This window comes from Nycticebus coucang, chromosome 12 (genome assembly GCF_027406575.1).
Source record: "Nycticebus coucang isolate mNycCou1 chromosome 12, mNycCou1.pri, whole genome shotgun sequence".
In the NCBI taxonomy this organism is placed as follows: Eukaryota; Metazoa; Chordata; class Mammalia; order Primates; family Lorisidae; genus Nycticebus; species Nycticebus coucang.
This window is the reverse complement of record NC_069791.1, coordinates 60,049,244-60,074,805: the sequence shown is the minus strand read 5'-3', so window position 1 is coordinate 60,074,805 and position 25,562 is coordinate 60,049,244. Positions and strand designations below refer to the sequence as shown.

The 25,562-nt window shown below is 44.6% G+C and overlaps 1 protein-coding gene and 1 pseudogene across 8 annotated transcripts in view; one reads left to right on the top strand and one right to left on the bottom strand.

Moving 5' to 3' along the window:
• The window catches only part of CACNA1C (calcium voltage-gated channel subunit alpha1 C), a 650,685-nt gene that overhangs the window by 530,810 nt on the left and 94,313 nt on the right, over positions 1-25,562 (bottom strand). The gene's annotated exons all lie outside the window — the stretch shown is intronic.
• LOC128561360 (actin, cytoplasmic 2-like) lies at positions 1,819-3,316 on the top strand (annotated as a pseudogene). Its single transcript, XR_008373241.1, has one exon. The product of XR_008373241.1 is annotated as an actin, cytoplasmic 2-like (transcript).

The following is a 25,562-nucleotide window of genomic DNA, read 5'->3' as shown; positions in this document are numbered from 1 at the left end:
AAGCAGGTCAGGGAAGGTACTCCAGGTTGGAGGGAGCACTCCTCCTTCTCACTGCCTCTCAACCTTACCTGCCTCCATTAAACAGAGAAGCATTTGGGCCACGGGTGAAATTGGAGTGACAAAGTCCTAGGGAACTGAAACTCTACAGAGAGACAACTTAGAGAGTGGAAGCAGGACGGTGAACTTGTCCACTGCTTGAAAATGGGCACGCTGAATAAGCTACAGCTAGGTCATGTTGTAAATCTGGCTGGCCTAGGAGAAATGAGCCACCTGTAGTGACATTCCCTGATTCCAGTGGGACCCCCCTCTAAAAAAGTTAGTTCCACCTCCCTTTAGTAAGACTTTAACCTCACTTAAAAGTTTTTAAATCTGAGTACTCTCAGATTTTTAATTTACTACAAGTCATTTACATGCTAATGCTAATGAGTACATTGTGGATGGAGGAGGGGGATACAAAGAGACGGTGCCTGCAATGAGGCTTTGAAAGCAAGACTCTGCCTGTGTCCTCACCAGAGCACAAGCTCCCTGAGAGCAGGACTCGGCCTTGCTCCTCACTATGCTTCCAGACCCTGTGACTGAGCCTGGCACATGGTAGACAAGCAAGAAATATTGGTTGAATGAACAAACTATATAGAAATGAACAACTATATAGAAAGTTGACTCATGACTATTTCATATATTCTAGATGTAGCCTCATGGGGGAAGCAAATCACATTCTCAGGCCAAAGCGGAAACAACGAAGGAATGTATGCAGACCCTACAGACTTCACCAAAGATCCCAAAGGAACGCAAACTTAAATCATGACAGGGCGGGATCATCCACAGGGATGGGCAGCCGCTGTGAGCCTCTGCTCCGCCACCAGGAAACTCCAGGGCATGGCAGGGACATCAGAGTTCTTTCCCCAGTCCGACGGAGCATCTTAAAAGACTTACCAAGAGTAAAAAGAAAATGAGTCTAAAAGTCCAGGTCTCCCAGCCTCAGAAAACATGTGGAAAGACAAGCCCCTCAGCTGCTATACACAGAACTGACGTTCTCCTCCTGCCTGCCTTTAACACGTGTACCTGAAAATCCCACAGAACGATGCTGCTGGCCCCAATGTCCGTGAGCCTTGCCAGGAAATTAGAAGCCACAGAGGCCGTGGGAGATGAACCGGAGAAAAGAGAGGAGATTCTTTACAGAAAAGGAGTTAGCCAATAAGGAAAAATTGCAAAAGCTTTCAGACTGTGCAGACACCAAATCTCGCCATCTCTTTCACTCAGATGGATCCAATTCGTAACAGATTTTACATTTACAGGAACCAGACTGAACCGTTTTCCATGTCGACTTTTCAGGCTGGTTACAGTTAAGTACCCTAAGAACATCTAGAGACAGCGCTGATGAGACACCTCTATTTCCCCCACCGCTTATCTTATCTGCTGGAAAGCCCAGAGACCAACCACCTGCTCCCACCTCCCCTACTCGGGGCAAGGGAGGAGGGCAGGGAGGGAACCCTGGGGCCACTTCCTACCCAGGCCCACCTGTGTCCAGTAGCACACAGCACAAGGAGTGCTACTTAATGTTTGTGGGGCCATGAAACACTTTGAGATTCTGATGAAACCAGAGGGTCTCTCTTCAGAAAAATGCACACATATGCTTTTTTGGTATATATTTTTAGCAAGTCTCTAAACCCAATCAGAGTCACTGGATGAAACTTTCCTGATTCCTGTGCTGCCCTTTCCCCCACTCACTGAAATAGAACCTCCAGAGGAGCACCCCAAACTTTGTGTTTAAGAGGCCACTGCTGGTGATTATGAGAGCCTGCTGAGCACCCACCAGTGATCAGGTGTTTTGGAACCTCTGCCATGGCGACTTATGGCCCTCAGGTTAAGAATCTTGGTTCTCACACTTTCTACAACGAGCTGCGCATGGGCCCCGAGGAGCACCCGGTGCTGCTGACTGAGGCCCCCCTGAACCCCAAAGCTAACCGTGAGAAGATGACCCAGATCATGTTTGAGATTTTCAACACTCCAGCCATGTATGTGGCCATCCAGGCTGTGCTGTCCCTGTATGCCTCTGGCCATACCACTGGCCACCACTGATGGGGTCACCCACAGTGCCCATCTATGAGGGGTATGCCCTCCCCCATGCCATCCTACGTCTGGACCTGGCTGGCCGGGACCTGACAGACTACCTCATGAAGATCCTCACGGAGCGTGGCTACAGCTTCACCACCACAGCTGAGCGGGAAATTGTGCGTGACATCAAGGAGAAGCTGTGTTACATCGCCCTGGACTTCGAGCAGGAGATGGCCACAGCAGCCTCCAGCTCCTCCCTAGAGAAGAGCTATGAGCTGCTCGATGGCCAGGTGATCACCATCGGAAATGAGCGGTTCCGCTGCCCAGAGGCTCTGTTCCAGCCTTCCTTCCTGGGCATGGAATCCTGTGGCATCCATGAAACTACCTTCAGCTTCTTATGAAGTGTGATGTGACATCCGCAACGACCTGTATGCCAACACAGTGCTGTCTGGTGGCACCACCACGTACCCTGGCATCGCCGACAGAATGCAGAAGGAGATTACTGCCCTGGCTCCCAGCACAATGAAGATCAAGATCATTGCTCCCCCTGAGCGCAAGTACTCCGTGTGGATCGGAGGCTCCATCCTGGCCTCGCTGTCCACCTTCCAACAGATGTGGATCAGCAAGCAGGAGTATGATGAGTCTGGCCCCTCCATCATCCACCGCAAATGCTTCTAGGCGGACTGTTAGTTGCGTTATACCCTTTCTTGACAAAACCTAACTTGTGCAGAAAACAAGATGAGATTGGTATGGCTTTATTTGTTTTTTAGTTTTGTTTTGTTTGTTTGTTCTTTTTTTGGCTTGACTCAGGATTTAAAAACTGGAACGGTGAAGATGACAGCAGTTGGAGCGAACATCCCCAAAGTTCTACAATGTGGCTGAGAACTTTGATTGTATATTCTTTTTTATAATAGTCATTCCAAATATTGTGAGATGTGTTGTTACAGGAAGTCCCTTGCCCTCCTAAAAGCTGCCCCACTTCTCTAAAGAGAATGGCCCGGTCCTCCCAGTCCACACAGGGGAGGTGACAGCATTGCTTTTGTGTAAATTATGTAATGCAAAATTTTTTTGATCTTTGCCTTAATACTTTTTTATTTTGTTTTATTTTGAATGATCAGCCATTGTGGCCCCCTTTTTGTCCCCCAACTTCAGATGGATGAAGGCTTTTGGTCTCCCTGGGAGTGGGTGGAGGTATGGGAGGCAGCCAGCGCTTACCTGTACACTGACTTGAGACCATTCAATAAAAGTGCACACCTTAAAATTAAAAAAAAAAAAAAAAAAAGAATCTTGGTTCCCCTCAAGAAGAAAAGAAATATATATATATGTATTTTAGCTAGTATTATGCTAAAGAAGAAAAGTATATATATATGTATTTTAGCTAGTATTATGCTAAATAGTTTGCCTATATTAACTCAATTTTCACAGAAATCATGTGAGGGAAGTAACATTATCCCCATTTCATGGATGAAGGACAGATACTGAGGAAGACTAAGGAACTTGCCCAAGACTACCCGACATGTGGTAGATTGTCTGACTCCAAAGTCCTCTCTTCCTGAGGACAGGTCTATTAATCAGTTTTATATAAGCATTCCATATTGTACATCAAATCATCACATTGTACCCCATAAATGTATAGTTATGATTTAATAGAAAATTTTAAAAAAGAACCCTGCCCAAATGGGTAGGGTTCCACATGCTGCCCCAGGGCTGCTGACTTTCTTGCCTCCCCTTAGACTCAGATACACAGAGCACGTCTCAGCCGTTTGGTGTCTCTAGCCTCTAGAACAGCTCTGGTCCACAGTGGGCACTAGACAAGTATTTAATGGGTAAATTAGACAAAGGAAGAGAGAGAGGGTTAAACTGACCACGTCTCCCCATAAAAACTCCAGTAGAGAAGTCATTTCCCCAAGATGACTTTACATTTTATAATCATAGGATACCAAGGACCTTCACGTGGCTGACCCATATGCAAAGAGACTGTGAAACCTCCGCTAATCTGAGTAGATTTCAATTTAAGGTGGTGTAAGCAAGAAAGAAATCTCACCAAGGAGCGACTTGGGAAAGGCCCCAGGAGAAGGGCCTAGCAGAAGCAGGAGAAATCCCCAGCACAGCCACCCCAGGGTGCATGGATTCCACCACCACAGTAGTGTTCCCACTTACATAATATGGATGCTGTGTTTGCCTTTCACCAGTATTACCTCATTTACTCACACAATTTCATGGTAGTGGTTCTTGTCAGGAATGTTGTTAAAGAAAATTAAACAGGTTCAAAGCAGGTACCACTGTTTCTTGCAGACGTCATCTCACCAGTTCCCTTGCTATGCCAAAACCCCCTCTTCAATACCTCTGACAGTCACCCAATCTCCGCTTGAATGCTCTCGGGGACAGAGAACTCTTGGCCTCTGAATTTGTTCTGTTTCTGAACAGTGCTTCACTGAACTCATATCATACACCCACTGGCCAGAGTCTGACATTAACAAGTAACACAGAATCAGTCAACCCTCTCTGCACATGTCCTCACCTGGGCCCTCTAGCTGTTCATTATGGGCCACAGGCAAAGCATCCCTTGCAATCCATTAATCTCTCCAAGCTTCAGGGTTCTTATTGATAAAATGGTAATAATAACAACCACCCCACGGGAATATTATAAGGATTCAATAACAAGCTATAAATGAATGCTATCAGGGATGTACAGTCTCTTGCCCATAGTACAATAGCTCCGAAATATTAGCTCTAATTACTCTTATTCTTCTTCCCCTAGCCTACACACTATTCATTACTCCTCTATGGATACAACTTGAGATTATGTCAGATTTTTAGCAGCTCTGATCACAAGTATAAAATATAATACCTGGATTTGTTTTCATGTGAACTACCCTCAAATCTGCTCTCTCTTCTCATATTTGGGCAACTGAATTTTGGAACCCAAATTTCAGACTCTAATGTTTTCCTATTGGTTTCATTTCACCATGACAGTCTGCTGTGACCGTGTTGATCTCAATTCTGCCCCTACACTGAAGGCCTGTCCCTTCCAGCTGTCTCTCTCCATTTGTATTTTAGAGAATCTCCATGTAACTCCAAGCAGGAGCTCAAAGGCTAGAGACTTAGGAACTTCCCCTCTGAGATGATTTTGATTCAGCCCCACGTTTTATAGATATGGAAGCTGAGGTGCAAAGAGATTAGCAGGTTTTCCTGACAGCACAGCAGTCGTAATGATCACTGTAACCAATGGCATGCATGGAGCACTTCCTGCCCACAGGGCTCCCTGCTCCACATAGGGGTCTCTCCCAACTGCAGTCCTCCCAGAGGGCAGGGTCCATGTCTGCTGCATTCACCACCCTGGACTCTGCATCCAGCACAGTGCCAGCTTACATAAGGTACTCAACACTTATTCTGAACATGGTAAAAACTAGGCTTCAAGAGCTTGAACTTGCTCAAGGTCCCCAGTTGATTCTGGAAGCACTGTGATTAAAACCCAGTCTGTCTGGCTCCCTTTACACCTCACTTTAGTGCCTCCCCATTGGCAAAAATGTTCTAGCATGTGGTGCTCTGGACAGTTGGGAGAAAGCTTTTCCTGTTATCTGAGAACTTAGCCATTGCAGTCACATGCCCCAAACTTATATCTAAACAAGTGAAGTGGGAAAAACCTACCAAGACCTAAAATATCTTTGAGCAGAGAAGATCCTCTAGCCTCTCCTCCAAGTGACTCACTCTCTGGTTCTATTCTCCCACTGACTCATGCTGCTGGGACACTCAGCTTCCTCTGAAAGCAGAAGGGCTCTGTGCCAGGCTTGCCAATGCCCAGGACCTGCTGGGCCTCCTAGCAGATGCCGGTTCCAGGGAAGAACAAAACCCACAGCGTCTGCATCCTGACGCTTTCTCCACCAACCCTCTGTCCTCTGTCAGAAACCAGGGAAGAAAGAAGGGGTTCTTTCTCTCCACTGGTGCTTAGAAGCCCATGGCATTTCTGTGTGGTGTGTGTTTGTACCTGTATGTCTGCTTACTCAGAATGAAGGCTTCATTCATTCATCCCTTCATTCATTCATCTACCATGTGCTCAACCTTGAGATAGATACTAATGGGGCTTCAGGGAACTAGGAGAAAAGCATAAGCAAAGACTCAGAGCAAGACCTGCTCAGGAGGCAGGGGTAGACCTCCCTGATCAAAAAAACTGTTGATCAACAGTTGGAGAAAGCAGGGTAGGTAAAGACACCAAAACAGGTAAAGACACCAAGCTAAGAAAGCTCTAACTTTCTCCTGCCAGACAAAGATAAACTATGAAAGTTTCATTTGAAGCAAGGAAGGAACATGGTCGAAGTTGATCCCTAGGAGATCAGTCCAGCAGTGCTGTGCACAACAGTTTGGAGGGTGAGAATAGCTCTTCCTGGGTGAAGGCTAGCCTCAACTGCAGGTGGAACAAGCATCTTCCCACTTAACTGCTGAATACTCACTCGTGGTCACCATTATGAAACTCTGATTGATCCCCTTTAACCGTCTAACTTACTCATTGCCCAACTCTTCCATTCTCCAACTCCACTCATGTCTGTCACTTCCTCTGGACATCCTTCTTTCTGAATCTTCCATTTTGGGGTTCAGGTCTGCAGCCAATGTTCTAGCAGCATTCCATTAATTGCAACAATGTTTGCTAACAATAAAAGGGGTCTGGATCAACATTCAGTCTGCAGAGCCCAGAGTTTCTCTGGCAATTGTTCATCAAGCATCCAACACAGCAATGAGCTAAATGACCCCAAAGGTCCTTCCAACCTTAAAGACTCTGTAGGTCTGATGGGTCTGACTCCACTAACGGATTTTTTACTTTTATCAGACAACTTGCTTGACCAGGAACCTGGCTAAGAGCCACTGTCAAGAGGCAATAGGCCACCCCCTTGCTTCTGTTTTGTACCCTCAGCTCCAACTCACAAGTGCCCATAATGTCCATGAGCACCTGGAAAGCCAGGAAAACACTAGGATTTCTATAAAATATTTTGAATTCCAATACTTCTTTGCTCTAAATACAGAAAAGACCCCGTCACTTCTATCTTTTCATTGTCCTCTCAGGACCTGTGAATCCATCTGAGAAAAAGCACAGGTCCTGTTGAGAATCTGGTACTCAAGCAGCCCTCAAGGCTCCCTAGTGGGAATCAGGTCATGAAGAACAGTCATAGATTCTGCTCCAGGGACAGGGAAGGAAGGCATTTTGGGGCAGTACAGTGATGTCCACAGCCTTTTGTGACAGCCCCAGAAAGCACCCAGTCTCTAGGTCACATCCTGCTCTCTAGACCCAAATGCCTTGACACCATAGACAACTGCTTAGACTCTAATGCAGAGCCTTCAGCAAGCCTTCTGTTGGGCCCTTGGGTTGTCTAAAGAATATGCAGCATCAATTCTGACTTAGTTAAGGTACTTTTAAGAAAAACAGCTAACAGTGCATGGCCCCTTAAAGACATTCAGCGATTACTATTTCCCTCCCTTCCCAGCAGGCCCTGACCCCTTCAGAATCCTCCTGGCATGAGAACTCTATTTCCTCTCCCACTAAACTGATAGGTATTGGTAGCTAGCAAGGACTGTTGCCCAAGTGAAATGTTTTGCCACTCCCCCAACCAGCAACTTTCCTTATAACCAGAGACAGAGAGTCCATTCCTAAGCCAAAACATCTCTTCCTTAGAGAATTGGCTTCCTTTGCTGTGTCCTTCCTTCTTCTCTGCAGGACCTGAAATTTGAGAAGAAACTTGCAGTGTGGAGAGCACTGCCCTCTTCCTACTGCCTCGCCTCTCTTGATGTGTCCCACCTTCACGCTAGGCTTGTGGGAAAGCATCTCAGAATGTTACACAGAAGCACTGAAACAAGGACCAGGAATAAATGAGAAGCAATCCCTGCAGGCTTTCTCTGAGGCAAGATCTGGGTGAAATCGATTCCATTTATTTATTGATTTATTGTTTTAATTTAAGAAGTCACCATTTAAGTGGAGATTGGAGTGTGCCTCTGGTTGCTTTCATTGCATATGTAAACCCAAAGAGATGAACGAGGGGGAACTGCTACTTGACAGGGACAGAGGCTGCTGCATCGTCCCCTTTCCTGGTTGCTAAGCACTCAGAGATTCATCAGCAGCCTATGAGAGGGGAGAATTACAGGCAAAGATAGATGTTCATCTACAAAAAGGCCCCCTGGGTGCTGAGGAGGCAGCCTGGATGAAAAGTGAGCTCTGGGCTCACTGGGGAAGTCTGGATAGACAGGAGGAGATGCTCAGCCAGTCTGCACCCTGTGCCATCAGGCACCTCTTAAGTAAGCCAGTCCCTCACTGTGCTTAAAGGCATTACCCTCAACAGATGGTTGGCCCCAACTAGCATGGCCTTGACCCCCACCTGCAAAACAAATGGAACTGGGATCTAACTTCTAGGTCACAGAAAACATGGAGGACAAACGCTGACCCACTTTTGGTATCATTCCCACTAATGCACCTGGCTAGCCAACCCCAATTCTTTAATGATAGCAAGGTTGTTCCGACAGACTCACAACCAAGCATGAAAGGTGATAGGCAGGTGACAACACTGTCCCCATGTAGCCCACTTTCAGCATCTGGCCCCCCAGTGAACAGATGAAGCACTTGCCATTCCCCCTTTACCGGCACTCGCAGGCAAGGAAAGAAGCTAGACCAGGGCTGAAGGTTTTCTGCTTTTAAGTTGCAACTCATTCAGTTCTGTCCTTACCTGCCTACCCCTTCCTCCTCTCCATGAAAGCAGAGGGACCCTTTAAAGACGTAAGTCAGACCACATCAAACCTATTCTGCTTACTGTCCATCTTCCCCCACTAGGATGCAAGTTCCAAGAAAGGGATTTTTATCTGTCTTGCTTACTGCTTAACCATCAGGATTTAGAATAACACCCAACACATAGGAGGAACTCAATAAATCCTGGTTTAATTAATTAATTAAAGACCTGTTTTCCTTTGCAAGGGTACCTACTCACTACTCTAAGTACTGGTCAATGATAAAAAGCACTTAGCCTTTTTCTGTCAAACCATATTTCAGGACAACCAAATTGTTGATGAGAGAGCATTCTTCTTTATAGAAGGATTCCAGCTGCTAATGCAAAAGGAATGATAGAATCAGAAGACGCACATTTCTCAAGCCCTAATGAAATAATGGATCTGGGCTGCAATCGTGAATGGATGCTGAAGCCATCAGGCAAGAGGTCGATGGGGGCTAGCTGACAGTCTCTGAGCCAGGCTCAGCTTCACAGCAGACGAACAGCCCCAACCAGCATGGCCCTGACCCTCCCTTCAAAACAAACAGGACCTGAATCTGACCTCTAGATCATGGAAAATATGGAGGATAAAGGGATGAATTAAATGACAAAATGAGAAAGCCATCAACCAAATCAAAATATGGAACATTCTACAGGACATGACCCAGTTTCTATAACAAACAAGTAACATTCAACTGGGAAGGGGAACAATTACAGAGAAAAAGAAATTGGTAAGACATAGAAGTACAGGTAGTGTGTGGATCTTAATAGGATTCTGATTCATACCAACTGTCAAAGATACTTTGACATAATAAGGAAACTTTAAACACAAACTGAGTATTAGATGATATTAAGGATCTTGTGGGTTTTGTTGTTGTTATTGGTGTTCAGAGTAATATATAGATTTCCTTACATTTAAAAAAACTCCTTGTCTGTTAGAGATGCACACCAAGTGTAGTTGACCCTTGAACAACAACTCACCTGTGCATTTCCTGCCACCTCTGCTACCCCTGAGACAGCAAGACCCAACCAGCCTCTCTTCCGCTTCCTCCCCGCTCAGCCTATTCAACGTGAAGATGGCCAGGATGGAGTCTTTTGTGATGATCCACTCCCACTTAATGAACAGTAAATATGCTTTCTCTTTCTTGTGATTTTCTTTTCTCTAGTTTACTTTCTTATAAGAATACAGTAAGTACTCATACATATAACATACAAATGTGTTATATGTTTATATGTGTTAATCAACTGCTTATGTTATCAGTAACTATAACAGTCAACAGTAGGCTATTAGTAGTTAAATTTGAGGGGGGGGTCAAAGATATACATAGATTTTTGATTGTGTGGGGAATCAGTGCCCCAACCCCCACATTGTTCAAGGGTCAATTGTACTTAAGGTAAAATTATATAATGGCTAGAATTTATTTCCAAACATCCCAGAAAAAAAAAGTCTTGGTGGAAATAAACTGACAAGTGATGAAAATGGTTGATGCTAGAGCTGGGAGAGCAATACATGGGAACTTGTTATCTATGTCTTTTTTATTATATTTAAAATTTTCCATTATAGAAACATTTTTAAAAAATAACTTTCTATTTTACAGGTGAACTTAATGAAGTAAAAATAAAATTGAAAGCCCCTAGAATAGTTCTATGTACCCCATCAATTCTGGCTGGAGGTCACATACTATTAATAGAAGCAACAGAGCTGGTCATTCATTTTATGACAATAGATGCACCCAAGTACCTCACCTCCCTAGTTTAGAGAATGCACCTCTGGTTTTTATCCTGAGACAAAGGCCAGACGCTCTGGTGACTGCTAAAGTTTTCTCTCCCGCCTGAGATCCTGGGAAGACTGGCCATCCATTTATCTGGGTCCCTGCTTCCCTTTTCCATGTAAGGCCACACACCTCCTGCTCGTCTGCTTCCTTCCCACTGGGCAACTCCCCTGTCCCTTCAATGAGATGTTCTTCAACCACATCTAAATATATTATGTGATAAATCAGTGAACTTGTGTGGAAAGTATTAAAACTCACCCTTTGATGTCTGCTGCTGATTCTAAGGGAGAGGGGAAGAGAGGGTAACTTTTATTGAATTCCAGGCCCTTAAAAGGTAGATATTATTATCCCTGTCTCCCACATGAGGAAACTAAAGTGCAAGGAGATTGTGTAAGTTACCAAATCACAAAGCTAATCATCCCATCAGCCAGTATGGGCAGGGTGCTTACTTTAAATCAGGCTCTCTTCTAGAGAGAACCTGTATGAACCTATTTCACCCTCACTATAATCTTGCAAGTAGGTACTACGAATATCACATTTTACTGATCCGGAAACCAAAGCACAGTAAGGATGGGTTCCAGACCTCCGTCAGTAGCTGCAGTGATGGTGAGGTGGGCAGGGGGCAGGGTTGGACCAGCTCTCCTTGTGAGCTGGACCCTCACAAGGAGAAGATGGGCTTAGGCAGCGGAAGGGAGTCCCCCTCCTGGCAGGTGGGGAGACAGGCTGAGAAGGTGCATGGCACACAGCATGCGCCTCACTGTACCTAGTTTCAGATGGGCAACTACATGTCTCATAGGGCTTACGCCGGGTGGCCAGATGCCCCAGGTTGACTGGCCCAGACTTTGTGTCTGCCTGTTGCCCCCATGCATAATTGCGCCCCCTTTCTTCCTTAAACATGTACCAGTTTGGATGATAAACTGTATGATCGCCTTAATCATATGCTCTTCTAAGGTAAGAAAAGCACGAAATAGCCAATTATTGAATAATCATTGAATAAAAGGTTAATGAACTTTTTTTTCCTATGGTGATAAACTTTCCCTGAAATGGAGGGCCAACTGAGTAATGGTCTCAGCAATTTCTTTAGTAACTCATTTGAATTCTTTGACTCATAACCCTTTTCTAACCTCTCCCCTCAGACTTAAATATCTACCCTTCCTCAACTCTCCTGGGGTAGCCACCACATCTCTGGGGTCAGTGAAGAAGTAGACCTGCTTAGGGCCACACATAGAAACTCACAGCTCTCCTTCATCAGTTCTACATGAGAGGCAGACCTGGGCACACTGTCATTGCACCATTTCCCAGACTCATGTGAATCCCTGCTCTCTGGCAGACAAGACGCCAATCTCCTGTCCTCAACCATCCCTGCCACTCAGGACTCAATCCTTCTGATGAATCCTTCTAGAGCAAGAGTTCTCAAACTTTTTAAACAGGGGGTCAGTTCACTGTCCCTCAGACTGTTGGAGGGCTGGACTATAGTTTAAAAAAAAAAACTATGAACAAATTCCTATGCACACTGCACATATCTTATTTTGAAGTAAAAAAACAAAATGGAAACAAATACAATCACAACGCCTCATGCAGCCCGCGGGCTGTACTTTGAGGACCCCTGTTAGAGACTCCCCACCAACTCTCCTGTCACCTGCCACTTCCGGTCCAGTGAGGCCTGCCAAGGCTACTCATAGCTGAAATGTCCCCTCCCCACACCCACTGTCCAAAGCAAGGTCCAGCAGGGGAAGACTGCTCTGGTTTTCTCCATTCTTGGCATTTTGTGGCCTCTGATTACCTTCAGTTCCCTATCTGAGCTTCATCTCCTTGCTGCGACATTAAGATAATCCCATTTCCCTAATCCTTTCACTATTCTGGTTTATTGCCAGGACAGATTAGCTACCCTTTATGAGGTCAGAGATCCAGACAAGGGAAAGATTTGAGCCTTATCTGAAAAGTCTGAAGTCATTTTCCCAACTTCCCTCTGGGTTTTCATCTCCTCTTTAGGTAGGGTATTTGGACACACTATTTTAGTACTTGCATTTTGAGCTCTTCAGAAGAAAAGCAGGCATAAAATTGTGAGACTTTATTATCATCATTCATAATATTAATTTTTAGAGCTAAGATAATTTGGTCTTGATTCATTGCAACCATATGGCACTTATTGGACAAGCACATTACTGCTTAATTAGGAGACCAAGAGCTGGTGACGTGGCGGAGTCTGGAAAGGACTGCCTTTGGAACTGACATTACAGCGGGACAAAGCCTCAGGCTCAGACCGTCATGAACAACGAACGGCACAGAGAAGAGCGGCCCTTTGGCGCCTGTTGCTGAGGTGATAATTAGCTTTACCTTCTCGTGCTCAAGCTTCCAGTTCTTCTGCGCTGCTCTGTACAATGATTTCTACTGTAGTAGTTAGGGTGCCACTAACTGCTGTGGCAAACACACACCAACGCTGAGGTGGCTTCATACAAAAGGAACCTAATTCTTGTTCCCAGGCCAAAACATAAACAATCCTGGACTCACCTTCTCCCACACCTGGACTCAGAGGCCAGCTCTGTCCTCCAGAAGGCTTCATGGTCATCTGCACACTGATCCTCTCCCCCGCCCCAGGGCCACTCTGTACTTAAGGACCTTCCTTCCTAATGAGGGGCTCTTTGTCACAGGGTCATAGCCCACATAGCCACACACACCCTTCTCCACCTTATGACCTGATTTTCTTCAAAGTGCTTGCCAGTATTTGAAATAACCTTACTTATTTTGTTATCTGCCTCATTTCTCTGTCTCTCTTCTTACTATTACCCCCCTAATGGGCACTCAAAAAATATCTGTGGAGAAAAGGAAGGGAAACAGGAAGGGAGAGGGAGGAAAGAGAAAGAAGGCTCAAAGAGTGCAGGCGGACTGGGCACAGAGGCTCACGCCTATAATCCTAGCACTCTGGGAGGCTGAGGCAGGAGGATCCCTTGAGCTCAGGAGTTCAAGACCAGCCTGAGCAAGATCAAGAACCCATCTCTACTAAAAATAGGGGAAAAAAAAACTACCCGAGATTGTGGCAGGTGCCTGTAGTCCCAGCTCCTCAGGAGACTGAAGCAGGATGATTGCTTAAGCCTAGGAGTTACAGGTTGCTGTGAGCTATGATGCCACAGCACTATACCAAGGGTGACAAAGTAAGAATTTGTCTCAAAAAAAAAAAAGTGCCAGTGACATCTCTGAGGTCTCTTATGCAGGACATGGCAGACCCTGAGTAGAGCCCTGCCCCCGAGTTTTTCTACCTCAGGCTTACCCCATCCCCCAGGCTGCTGATTGCTCTGTGCACCACAGACAGGAGAAGTAGGGAGACCTGTGTCCAGCTCGAGCTTCAGCCATGGTGAGGTGTGGGGTCAACCCACTCTCTTCTAGGAGAATTAGGGAGACGAGACCTGTGCTCAGCTCAAGTCTCAACCATGGTGACCCTCAAACCCACCTCCCACATGGGCTGCCCACAGTTCCCAGTCTGAACATCATAAATAGTTAACATGTTTCCTCCATCCACTCCATGCAACATGATGGCCTTCATAAGCAGAATTCCAGAGCCAGTAGGATCAGCCCACTCCCTTCTCCAGCCTCCTGCTGGTGAGCTGCTGTAGTGGGAACTCCTGAGAACAAAGGTCTTGAGTTCAGTCTCCCAAGGGCCAACATGCTTGGTCCTAAGGCAAGCCCTATTTCACCAGACTCGCCTCTAGTGCTGGCCAAACAGCTACAGAATGTATCACTCTGACAGGTCATGTTGTCCTTGCCCTGGCCTTCAAAGAAGATGTCAGTTTGCTCTCCAGACCCATGTCCACCTCACCTCACTTATTTGGGGATACCACAGGGAAAATCCGTTCTCAGTAATCCAGCTTAGTACTTAAAAAGCCATCCCACAAGATCTGAGTCCACCTCTCCCTGCCATGGGGCATTCTGTAGGCAAGAGGGGCCAAGATGCAGAGACCATCTAACCCTTCTCCCTGCCTCTAAGGAAAACACTAATCCCTCCCACGCGGTGAAGGTAGGACCCACTTCCATCCAGAAAGCCATGTCCATCCTTAGAAGCCTGCAGGCCTGGCATGCTCTCTCTAGGATCCAGGGACCTATAAGCAGAGAGAGCTGCACCTCTTTCTGCCAGATCCCTCATCTGCCTCCAGTGAGTTCATTTCCACCTGTCTCAACCTCTAATACATGGTCTTCTTTCCCTTCCTTAGGGCACGTGGGAGGGAAAAAGAAAAAACCCAGGCAGAAGAAAAGAACTCAGGGCCCCCTTCCACGGCCTGACAGCTTGGGCTTCTCAAACACTCTGCATTCTCTAGAGAGGAGGAACCTGGAGCTTTCTACCTCAACTCCCTAACTCTTCAATTAGGACATAATGTCTTCAAGATGGTGACTCACTATAGCAGTGAAAACTGACTAATTATTGTGATTTTCTTGAACTCATTCGCCTCATTAGTGAATGCTCTCCCTCTTGGGCTAAGATGCAGTCCTGCAAGACAAACTTGGCTTAGTCAACCAAACACAAAGTGGCAGGACAGCCTGGCCTCTCTCCTTTCTTTTGGTCCACTCTCTTCTTTTCTAAAATGAACCTCTCCTTCTAAAACAGGTGTCTGATCTAAACCACAGTAGGTAAATCAGAGCAGAGGGTATATCCCCTCTTCTCATAGCCCTGGTCGTACTGAAACCACACAAAAAAGAATGACAGAGCAAAAATTCCACTAACTAAATATGCAAAGAAACCTTTAATGACTCAGGCCTGGCCAGGCTATAATAAGGGCTAAAATGCACGGATTTAACTGTCAGCCACCGCTGGACCTGAGGCTTTCATTTCCTGAGCATCTTCTATGTGCCAAACATGAGGCTAAGTGTGGGGACACGGGAGTGAAGGAAACAGGCAGAGAGCCTGCCAAAACTAACAGGGAGGCCTCCTGTTTCCTCCTATCCCTGCTCCCCTTCAACCTCTGAAACTCACCCCACCTGCCACCCACATCAGCTGCCCACAGTTCCCATACTGGACATCATAAACAGTTAACGTGTTTCCTCCATCAACTCCATGCAACATGATGGGCCTTCATAAGCAGAAATCTGGAGGCAATACCTAATCCAAATGAGTTACACCACTGGCAGAAATTTCAGGCACAGAGGCAAGGAAATAGGAGACGAACTTGGAGCCAGCCTCATGGTACCCACAAATGATAGCAGAGGGATCTGCACACAACCTAATCCCTCCAGAACCCACAGACCAGAAGCTAGCAAGTGTCGAGTGGGACCTAAATTGAATATCACACACCACAAGCCCATTCTCTACTCCCTACTATTTTGGCCAAATCTAATTCAATGACAGAAGAGCAAGGATCACTATGGAAAGGTACACCATGTTTACAAGCTCAGATTTGCAGAGTAGAAAGGCTTTTCTGGGGACAATGACCTTATCTGAGTCATTTGAATATTCTCAGGCCAAGCCCAGGTGCCTAGTAAATACCTGAACCCCTGGATTCATTTTCGGGTCATGTAAGACAATATCATTTAGTCAAGTCTGAGTAAAATTAAATTCACCAAAGTAAAAAGCTAGGAAGGTAATTCACCAAGCACCTCATTGGGCTTGCAATTCTTGGAGGAAAACCTGGGTTTACAGCCACACTGGAGCAACAGCACATGAGAATTATGTTGCTGCCTCTCCAACTCCTAAAACCTGACGTTTCAAGAACTGAATGTAGGATCAATTTATGGAGGCAGCGCACTCAGCTCCCTGTAAGCACTAAAAGACCCAAGCTCCTACTGAGGCAAAGCACTTAAAAACGTGTCACACTGAAGGTGAGCAACTGGACCTGGGCCCCGCTGCCCAGCAGCACAGGTATTACTTTTCAGTGTGTCATCATGGTCTCTGATTCATACCAGGTCAGAACAGCAGCTCTCTACTCTCTAGGAAGCCATGGAGGGGACAGAGTGTCTGAAGGTTCAGGGAGCCCCACTTTCCTATTGGTTCAGAACTAGGAAAAGGTGAAACCAACATGCCCATCACATAGCTATCAGCACCTCCTGACAGCCTCAGGAGACTGTGATTGAGTATCTTCCCACCTGCCCCAATTTGGGAACCCCTACTGCAATAGATCCATACCATTAGGTTCCTACCAGGTCCATTTCTATCTTTGCAAGGACTGAAAAAAATCAAAGCCAGATTAACCGCAGGCCATTTGAAATCACATGAAATGACCAAATACCTGTTGTGATACAGAAGTTCTAAAGGGACAGCTGAAGAAATTCAAAGGCTGTTAACCACCGATGGTTCATTCATGTGTGTTGTTTGTGCCCCCATTACCTTAATCTATTCATAAGCCATAAAACACCACTAAGTATATTTTTGGCTAATGGCATCTTTAAAGCTTGGGCTCCAAGGGCTATGTGTAATGCTCTCTGCAAAACATAGCCTTGCAGGAACTCTCAGCTCATGTAAGGCCAAGTGAAGGCATTAACGGGAAGACTAGAATATTACAGACACAAGAGACATTAATGATCAGCGAGTTTAGCCCGTCCACATACAGAGAAAGCTGAGCTCTGCTTCCCCATAGTTCTCTCAACAGCCTTTCTACCCCTTCTGGTTCATCCTTTATACAGATGCCAAACAACGTTTCTAATACACAATTTTAATCATTTCACTCTTCTGATTAAAGCTCTCCATCACAGCCTTCAGGATATAGTTCAAATTCCTTAATATAACACAGAAGGCTCTTGATGATCTTGCCTCTACCTTCTTCTAAGATGTGTATCCTTACAGGCCCCTGCAACAAATAGATATGCACGTGCACGTGTGCTCACACAGCCCTCTAACCACACTGACCTATTTGCAGTTCTTTTTTTTTTTTTTTTTTGAGACGGAGTCTCACTATGTCACTCTCAATAGAAGGCTGTGGTGTCACAGCTCACAGCAACCACAAACGCTTGGCCTCAGCCTCTCAACTAGCTAGGACTACAGGCACCCCCCACAATGCCTAGCTATTTTGCTATTGTTGTTGTTGTCATTGTTGTTTAGCAGGCCCGGGCTGAGTTTGAACCTGCCAGCCCCAGGGTATGTGGCCGGCGCCACAACCACTGAGCTATGTGTGCCAAGCCAACTTGCAGTTCTTGAAATATCCAATGTGGGAGTTTTGTTTCCAATATCTTACAGTAGCTTATATTGGACCCACCATCTGAACATAACTATTACTATATAAATAATGAAAAATAACTATTTGTGTGTACTAGAGAGTAACCCAAAGCAGGCAGAAACTGAGAGAAGGGAGCTGAAAGAATTTTCAGGCTTTTGTAGCTTTTTGCTTGAGAGCAGACCCTAGTCAGCACTATGCAGAGAGATTAGAAACTAGATAGAAACCTACAGAGTCAGAAGATAGAGTTTGGGGTAGTTGGAAAATGAAAGGAGAAATCCCCAAAAGGAGAAAGCCTCAGAAGGGGAGCTTATAATTCTGTATATAAACTCCACCCAAATTTCTGGCTGAATCCTGAGCTACATCAAATGCACAGGACAGATTCCAAGCAACCCATCTAAAATTAATAGAACTGATCAGAGATTTCAGCTTCTGCCTACCATGGGAGAAACAGAGTTTAGTACTTGAGTTCAGTCAAATTAATACCTACTGAAATAAAAATTGAATACGTTTCAGAGGATCATTATAAAATCTATATAGACTTTACACACAGGGGTATCTAACCTGTAGCCCATGGGCTGCATGCTGATTTTGTGAGAATTTTTTTTTGCTTATCTGTGGTGTTGGATAAAACAAAAAGTAAGCCCAAACCTCTTTTTCTTTTTTCTTTTCTTTCTTTCTTTCTTTCTTTCTTTTTTTTTTTTTTTGCTACTCAGCTTTCATCAGTGTTTGTGTATTTACTGTGTGGCTCAAGACAACTCTTGGCAGAAAAGAAAAAAGGTTGGACATCGCTGCTTCTACACTGTATCATCAACAATGTCTAGAATACAATCCAATAATTACAAGACATAATATAAAAATATTGCCCATACTTAAGAGAATAGGCTATCAATGGAGACTGACCCTGAGTTGACCCAGATTTTAGAACTAGCAGGCAAGAATTTTTCACACACGGTGCTCTGTCATCATGCCTGTCCACATGCAGCAAACTCTACCTGGAACGTGCTTCTCTCCTCACTAGATAACTCCTACTGATCTAACCTCAGGCATCAACTCCATCCAGAAGCCTCCCCAGTGTACTTCATTCCCCCGATCACTCAAGAACTTATCTAATTTCCTGTTAATTACTTAACTCCTCCTTCAGCTTTTTTATGGATGGGGAGTGGATTGCTCTTATCTATTACATCAATGAACAGCACAGGTTTGATGACAAATGTGGGTTGAATGAATGAAGTAACAAAGAGTGTTATCAAAAGCTTGAGTATTATTGACTCATGAGTAGCCCTTTTATACCTTGCTCACATAGTCTTAAAAGTGCATGGGTCCTTTTTCTCTTACTATGTCTCATGTAGGTTATTTCTGTGGCAAGGAGATGCAGGCACTTAAGCAGAGAGATTTGCTCACATCCTGCATACTCCCACACTCAGAAGCCTACTGACTACTGTTCTCCCTGATCCCCACTTTCCCCAAGATGAGTTATTCCTTCTTAATATCATTTCCAACATGCCTATAATCTTTTCCCTTAGTATAGTTATAATTCTAGCTAACTTTTATTGAGCACCTCCTATGGTGCCAGACAGGCACAATGCAAAGCATTTAACAACTCCCAACCCATTTAATTCTAACAGCCCTTATTATTGTCATTGCACATATGACAACACTGAGACTGTGAGGAGGTTATTTACACAGTTAATAACTGACAAACTCCTATGCCTACCAGTCTAGACAAAAAAAGAAACGTCAAACTCATTTTTGAAACTCCTTAAATATCTTACTTCTAACTTAGAGGCATTTTGAATAGAAACAGTGGGTCTACCAACCATGAAAATCCTAAAAAATATCTGAAGCCACGTGAAGATGTGGTCGGTCAACTTATAGACAACCTGAGCCCATGCTGCCTGCCCACTCTGTTTCAGTTTCTCTTGCCTTTCAAATGGGCGTGAGTGAGAATCCCACACTCTGTCTACTAAGGGTGGAGGCATCCCTCTGCTCCTGACCAGGGCTAGTGAGGAGGGGGACAAGCAGGAGGAAGATGAGTTAAATGGCACAAAAGCCCCTCATCCCACTCCTCGTACTAGGTCATGGGACTGGAAAACTCAGAGCTAATGTAACACATTTCCCTAGAGATAATCAATTTTGGAGAAATCACTGGAGCACTAATGGGATTAATGGACAAAAGACACTTCTTTGAAGTTTCGCCCTGTCCTGTTTTATCAAAAGCTATTTCTTTACTGGCTACGTGCTCACTGCATGTATGCCATTTCCATTATTTCTTTTTGCTCTGAGTATTTATTAAAATTGGGTTTTCTGGTTCTCCTTTATCCTCTAGAATCCTTTCTGACTCTGAGAGTCAATGTTAAAACTCAGTTAAACATAAATTATCAAGATGAGTCATGGGAGATCTAGAAGTCCTGCATCTGAGGTTAGCTCACCTACCACTGATGAAAAGACATTATTTTGATCTAACTATTTTCTCTTACCCAAACCCAGAGAAGCTGGAAAAAGGAAGGCAAGTGAAACACTGGGTCTGTTGTTCTTGGTACTTCAGGGACAAACTGGAGAATCTCTCCTTAGCAAATCACTTCAGGATGAAGTTATTCATTAAAACAATTTCTTATCATTGAATCTGTTCCACTTTTCACAATTTAGTTTAAACGTACAGGTTTGCATTTGATTTATTTGCACTGGCAGGAAAGCAAGAGTAGTCTGTTTGAATCACTCACCAGAAATCTGAGACTCTTAAGAGTCAACCTCATGTTTTTGAAAGTCTCTCCCAATTCCATAAATTATGGAACTCTATTAAAATGCTATCATGTGCATAATTAGTACTGCTGATGTTCTTATTAGAACTGAAATGGTTTTCCTCAAATCATTACACTGCTTATTAAAACGATAAAGGCATTGTCTTGAAATATAACCAATAGTTTACAAATCAGAAAATTCTCACCAAAGGATTAGAAGACACACCCCTTTGCTTCCTGCCCCTCTCCCCAATTACAAGTGTGATTGCCACTGCTATTCACTGAGCTGGAAGCTGAATGTGCACAGTACATGTATTATCTCACTTGTTCCTCCATCGCCTGTAAGATTAGCATTATTAACTCCATGTTTCTGAAGAGAAAGGAGGTACTTAACAAGCTATCTTGCTCAAGTGGTGAGGCTGACTTAAACATCGATTTGTCTTGATTCCTGAGCCTCCGCTTCTAAACACTACTGAACACCCCCTCATTCTCTCTTGTGACCTTCCTCCGAGATAAGAAGATAATTTTTTTAAGTTACATACAGGCAAACCATAGGAGCACATGATAAGCCAAAGACAGCTTTATAGGCTTCCATAGGGAAAGTGCCATATAGATAGGTAAGAGCCGTGAACACCCTCTTGATTAGTCTATAAAATTAGTCCTAGAACTCTGGATTTGGAAAAGACCTTAGTGATCGTCCAGTCTCACTCTTTCACTTTACCGATAAGAACTGGGGAGCTCAGAGAAGCCAAGGGATCTTCCCTGGTGACAAAGCCTGGTCTCTGGGTTTTCAGATGTGTCCATTTGTTCTAAGACCCTTCATTAAGTGTCTCTAAATGAATCTTTCAGTCCTTCTCTTGAACCCAGCACAGCCGGGCACTTTGAGAGAGAAAAAAGAAAGCAGATTCAGTGTCTGACACCAAAGAACACAGTCAAGTTCACTGCCTATGAAGCAACCATAAAACAGTGCAAAGGATGATTAATAAAGCCCCAAACATGGATGACAAACAACAAGGTCATGTGGGTTCTGGGGATGGAGGTTCTGAGGAAGGAGCAGGACCTTGCCAGTAAGGAGAACTAAGATAGCCAAAGAGAGGGAAGAGGGCCACCCCAGGCCTGGGGGATGGAACAAGAAGCTGGGCTGCCTGTTGAAACATGGCATGGTAGTAGACAGGTTGGTTTTCCAATGACTCAGCCAAATGTAAAGAAAAAGACATTACTTTTGATATTTGCTGTACTTAGTGATAGAAACTTCTTACTCTGGCTGGGTTACAGGCCGCAGTGCCTGAGAGGCTGGCCTAGGACACAGGTGGCTCCAGTTATGTTTAGATCAGCCACAAATAGCCCTTGCTTTGTACTGGGGCCATGATCCTGACAAGTCATCATCATCGCTGGAATGCCTCAGAGGCCAAGGGAAACACACCAAGCCGCCAGAGTCATTGCAAAATCGATCCAAAATCAGGCCGTGGGGGAGGGCGGGCCTGACTCAGCAATGGGCAACTCACTTGCCAAACTCTTCTGGCACCTGCACCAGGCTGAAGACATTTCTGGATCTCAAGTTTTCTGTGAACCCTCACCACAAGCTGAAAGTCATTTTCCTTATACCCTTGGGAAACAAAAAAGGCTATGCCTGATATCTGCCATCAAGGGTTGATAAGAAACAAGTCTTGATTCTGGGCTATCAATGGCAGGGTGGAAAGAGCATCACAGATGACAAAAAAAGGAGCACCTAAAGTGGAATCCAAAGTCTGCCTTACTGTATGAAGTTGGCAGGGTGCCCAAGCCATTTCAGCATCTGTTTCCTTATCTTTAACATGAGAATACTAATACTAATACTTGGAACCTCACAAGGCTGTCACTAGGTTCAAATGACATTTGTGGAAGAAATGCGTTCTACATTTTAAAGCATTACACAAATTTCAGTGGTCATATATTTAATAGAGAAGGTATGTCCATAGTCTTTCCAGGCTCGGGAGCAAATGAAAGGCAAAAATTATTTTAGCTTTAATGAAAAAGTTCAAGAAAGCTACTGCTTTGTGCTGATTCTTAATGAAATGGTCCACAAAAGCACATACCAACAAGGAAATTTCATCTCAGCAAAGTGCTATGTTTATAGCATGAGTGTCAACCCGGAGAATGGCAAAGCCACTACCAATGATAACATAATAGGCCAGGCAGTGTGCTAGGGGTCTTACACTCATCACTTCTAACCTTCCTTGTTCAGAAGGCAATCTCTCCTCCAGCCCTGTGCTACTGATAAAGGCATTCCTTTCCTCTCTCCAACCCCATTTCCAGGTCTCTGTAGAGAGGAAGTGGCTATTACAATTAGTTATACCTAGAAATGTTCAATAGGCAGGGTTACTGCACCTTGAAGACACGCCCTCGCTTTCCTTTATTTATTTATTTGTAGCTGATGACAAAGAATGGACCATTCATTTCCCTCCATGAACTTTCCTTGTTCATTTCCCCCAACTTTCTCTTGCACATTCAGCCTCCACAAAGAAAGCATACGGGGTGGAGCTCATTTCTACAGACATAAAGTCATTACCTTCATCCTTGCTGAACAAATGGGCTGAAATGGGAGGAGTGGTTATCAGAAGCTTGTGGAGTGAGCTCTTTTAGAAAGGGCTCTCTGTCCCATTTGGATATTGTTTGGAAGTAAGGTCTGTCTTGTGATGTCCTGGAAGGGAGGAAAAGTAAGTAGGTGGGACGCTTTAGACCCAAAACTAAACCCTGAACCCCTAACACAGCAAACCTGCAAAATAGTCATTCTTACCCTCATTTTAAGGCTGAGAAGACTGAGGCTTCCTTGTAAGTAAACTGATATCAGTGACTTAACAATATGGTTGGGAACACAAAATTAGAACACATCAAAACAAATGGAGAACAATTAAGTGCCAAACCCAGCAGCAGCCGTTTGAAGTTACCGTGGAAGGTCGGGATGTATATATTGAGGGCTTTGGCTTCCACACACTTTTCAAAACAAGACACAAAAGTCCTCAACAGCCTTCTCTGCCCTCTGAGTCACCTGGGAGGGAAGCAGACTGGCATAGTCTGGCATATAGCCTCCAGCTTGGCTTCCTTTAGTCTAGGTTCAAAAGCAAGAAGCGCTGGAGGCCAGAGAACGCCTTTTGTTTGGCAAACAGTGTTCTCCCGTCTCTATTCTCCAGTACAGATCAGTCTGGCTGTGTCCCAGAAAAGTGCAAGTGACTTTTACAAAGCAAGAAAGTAGGCCATAGTCCCCATCATTTTTCATGGCTTGAGGCTCCCATTCCCTCTGGACTCATTTGCCTCTCTGGAACATTTATCTCTGCTGCCACGAGGCTGCATGACAGGGTCTGTATTGCACAGAGAGGTGACAGGCTGGGCCCCTGGCAAAATGACGAAGCAGACAGGCCTTTTGTGCCCTCACACTGCTCTTTTCACACCCTGCTCTGACCCCTGACTGGGGTCCCTTGCCCTCAGCTCAGCTGCCAACAAGTCACAAGATGAGTGAGTGGTACACAGTGTCCCTACCTCTTCACTTCCAAAGACCCCTTACATGTCCCCCCACACCAACACTGACATTGGCAAGATCTTAACCAAACAAACTGTATCGGTAATTACTACCTCCTATCCACTCTCACATCTATCAAAGAGAGAAGGCTACCAACCCAAGCATCTAATCAGCAAGAATGACTGCAGCTAACATACCCAGTCCATAGACACTCTCTCAACTGAAAGCGAAGAAACTTGACATTTCAGTTACTCTTTGCAGTCTTATCTTGAACAAATGGGCAATTTCCATTAGGTGTTTTGAAATATTAAAAAGAGCTCTCTGACCACCATTATGTCCATTATGAGATACTGGGGTATGGGAACTCCAGGCTGGAAATGACTGTGATAATGGAGCACAGTATTTTTCCTCTTAGGGGCATTTGTACTTTCCTTAATTTCCAAATAGCCTTCAAGACTCAAAATATTGAATGTTAAGTAATTAGATTTCAGGTGGCAAAAGCACAAGTATTTGAGGGTCCAGAAGGCTGCACCAGGCCTTCCCGAATGGCCCCATTCTGCCTGGGCTCAGAGCCATTCTGAGGGTGCAGGGAAGTATGAGTAGATATTTGGTCCTACTGAGCCTGAGAGGCAGGAAAGAAGAAAGCACACGTACAACTACCATCTCCACTCACCAGGTATGTGCTGTATGTCTAGCACTGTGCTAAGCACGTATGCCGTGAACTGTGCCATGTAGGAATTTGTGGGTAGGGCAGGCTTCCCCACCTTAGAAGAAAACCTGACAACCTACCAAGAAGCATTAACTGAGACATCCCTGATACCACATTATGGCCATAGCCACACCCAACAGCAATCTAGGGAGAGAGGCAATCAGGGGAGGTGGTCACTGGCTCCTTTAACTTAAGGTGACAGCAGGACAGTCCAGAACAGGAGTGACGAAAATAAGGGAAAATGTTTGTTTTTGGCCGGGGCTAGGTTTGAACCCGCCACCTCCGGCATATGGGACCGGCGCCCTACTCCTTGAGCCACAGGCGCCGCCCCAAGGGAAAATGTTGAAAAAGGAAATCGTCTCAATTCCCAGCACAAAACAAATGCTCAAAACAAGATTTGTAGAATAAATAAATGAATGGAAAACATGAGACTCTTATTTTATTTATGTGAAATAATTCCAAAGGAGACAGTCACTTCTCAACAGTAAGTTGTTAATTTTTTCTCATTTTTATTTTTGACTGTTACACATATACATAATTTAAAGTCAAATGCTCGTAGTTCTAAAAGATGCATAATAAGAAAAAAAATCCACGGTTCTCTTCTTACCCTCATTCCTTCCCCTGCCCAACCACAACCTCTTCCATTCCCCAGCTGTTTCTTTTGGTAGTTAACTCCATATTTTAAAATAATATTCTTATATAGCCTCCTAGTGATTTTTAAGTTTTTCCCGCGTCACAGAAGGTAAGGATATAGCTCTCTTTCACCTCTCCCCCATCTTTGCCAGTGGTTACATCATGATTTAATTTACATCAATGTCCTGTGTTCACTTTATCATAACTATAATGGATCTCTTTTCACGGATTCCAGGCATGTAGTCTAAGTTGGGTTTTTTCATAGTTTTAGATTTCTACC